Raw genomic sequence first — 3,019 nt, 5'->3', positions numbered from 1 at the left:
TGGCAAGTGATTGGTACAGGGACGTTATTCACAATAGGCATTTGATCGATTGATTATTATAATAATTATTATTATTATTAATAGAATTTATTTTGCACTTGTGTGTGAAAAATGACTAAATGTTGAGAAGCAGCATGATCTAGTGGATAGAGCATTGTCCTGGAGTCAGAGAGACCTGGGTTCTAATACCAGCTCTGCCACTTGTCTGCTTTGTGACCTTGGGCATGTCACTTAAATTCTCTGTGCCTCACTGTTCTCATCGGTAAAACAGGGAATAAGACTGTGATCCCCATGTGGACATAGACTGTGTCCAACCTGATTATCTTGTATCTAACCCAGCACTTAGTACAGTATCTGACACATGGTAGCTGCTGAACAAATACCATAAAAAATACTTGGGTGAGAATAACCTCTCAAGAGGGTCACAATCCAGAAATAAAGGGGAAAAAAGGGCTGGCTTCTGACACATAAGGAGAAAATAGGACAATAAAAAAACGCACATTCAATATAAAAGATAAGGACTGGGAAAAGTACAGGATTAACCAAAAGTTTTAAGGTGTTTAGCTAGAAGAGCAGAGTTTCTGTCTTCTGACAGCTAAGAGTTTTATTCAGAGTGATGGCCCCGGCAGAGGCCTTCCCAGCATTCATTCATTCACTCATTCAATCGTATTTCATTCATTCAATCATATTTATTGAGCGCTTACTGTGTGCAGAGCACTGTACCAGGCGCTTGGGAAGTACAAATCAGCAACATATAGAAACGGTCCCTACCCAACAATGGGTTCTCCCTGCTCCATGGAGACAGCCTGCTGCTGCTGTTACTGCTTCTTTTCCTCCCCCCGAAATGGAGCAAGCCAGCTTGGAAAGGAGTCCCTGGAATGGAAGATGGGGTGTGGGGCAGCACATATTCCCAGGGCAGTGGCTCACCTATCAGGTTGTTTGGGAGGCTGACATGCTTTCCACTTCTGCTTATCTTTTTGTAAACTCTTCTCAATCAGTGGTATTACTGAGCACTTACTGTATGCAAAGTACTTTACTAATTGCTATGCTATGAACTTCTGTATTCCTCTCTGTAGACTCTAAGCTCCTTGCGGGCAGGGATCATGTCTACAAACTCTATTGTACTATATTAAAACTTGAGCTTGATATGGGACAGGGACTGTATCCAACACGGTTTGCTTGTATCCTACCTGGCATGTAGTAAGTGTCTAACAAATACCACAGTTATGATTATTATTATTTTCCCAAGCACTGAGTACAATGCTCTGCACATAGTAAGTTCTCAATAAATATCATTGACTGATTAGTTGATTGATTTCTTGTCTTTGCTTAATTTTGACAATTAAAGCCCTGCCCCTTCCCAGTTCTGACTCACATCTCACTGAGTTAGGGTGGGGGTGAGACCAACATACATAGGGGAACTTCTGGGGTTAAGGTTCCTGATAAATAGAACCACTTAAAGTATATGACATAGTGGAAAGGCTCGGTAGCAATCATAAAATCAGTCATTCAGTTAATTGTATTTATTGAGAGCTTACTGTGTGCAGAGTACTGTACTAAGCACTTGGGAGAGTAAAATATAACAATAAACAGACACATTCCCTGCCCACAGCGAGATTATAGTTTAGAGGATGTGAGTTTATTAATAATCATCATCATAATAATAATGTCATTTATTAAGCAGTTACTGTGTGCAAAGCACTGTTCTAAGCGCTGGGAAGGTTACAAGGTGATCTGATTGTCCCATGGGGGGCTCACAGTCTTAATCCACATTTTACAGATGAGGTAACTGGGGCACAGAGAAGTTAAGTGATTTGCCCAAAGTCACACAGCTGACAATTGGCGAAGCTGGGATTTGAACCCATCACCTCTGACTCCAAAGTCCGTGCTCTTTCCACTGGGTCATGCTGCTTCTCCAATTTAGTGCTTACAGTCTAAATATCTGATTAACATGGACAGTGCTGGCACAGGCAACTTCTGAGTTGGCTACCCTGGATACCTGTTCTATCGCATAGCATAGCATTGTTTGCCAGGTTCCACCATACTCTCCCCAACATATTACATCCCTACATATTACACAACAGCTAGGGACAGAGGTGTGTGGTAGGCACTGATGATGAGGATTATATTACTTGTTAAGCACTTACTATATGCCAAGCACTGTTTTTCTATGTAGATATGAGCTCTGCTCACAGGAAGCCCTCAATGAATATGATTGAATGAATAAATGAATATTAGGTAGATAGTCCCTGTCTGACTTCCAGTCTTACTGCCCATTTTACAGATGAGGTACCTGAGGCCTAGGTGAAGGGAAGTTACTGGCCCAAGGTCAAATAGCAGACATGTGGCACAATTGGGATTAGAACCCATGACCTTCTGACTCCCAGTTCCGTGCTCTATCCACTAAGGCACACTGCTTCTCAAACCTGTGCACAAAAAACAATGCACAAACTACCAGCATTCTATTCAATTGTTTCTTGTTTCACAGTCTCTCTAGATTGTAAGCTCATTGTGGATAGGGAACAAGTCTGTTCTATTGTTATATTGTACTCCGCCAAGCGTTTAGTACAGTGCTCTGCACACAGTACGCAGTCAATAAATACGATTGACTGACTTACCGACAGTCCCTAAATAATCATAATACACACTTAATTGTACTCTGCCAAATGTTTTGTGCAGTTCTCTGCACACAGTAAGTGCACAATAAATACCATTAACAGATGGTTTACATTCCCTGTCCCACAAAGACCTCAGAGTCTAATTAAGTGTGGAGAACATGAATTTAGTTCCCCATTTAACAAATAAGGAAATTAAGCCATGGAGAAATTAAGTAACTTGGCCAAAATCACAGAGCAGGTTAATGGTGGACCTGGGATTAGAATACAAATTCTTTGATTCCTAAACCCATGATTTAACCACTACCCCACACTTTATGACCAGACTGAAATAATTCTGTCACTTGAGACAGGAGACTTGGCCATCTTCAATACTCTGGAGGTCTCGGAGCTGCTCCCTGAAC

The sequence above is a fragment of the Tachyglossus aculeatus genome (genome assembly GCF_015852505.1).
Source record: "Tachyglossus aculeatus isolate mTacAcu1 chromosome 12 unlocalized genomic scaffold, mTacAcu1.pri SUPER_6_unloc_2, whole genome shotgun sequence".
In the NCBI taxonomy this organism is placed as follows: domain Eukaryota; kingdom Metazoa; phylum Chordata; class Mammalia; order Monotremata; family Tachyglossidae; genus Tachyglossus; species Tachyglossus aculeatus.
The sequence above is the reverse complement of the archived record's forward strand: the minus strand, read 5'-3'. Positions refer to the sequence as shown.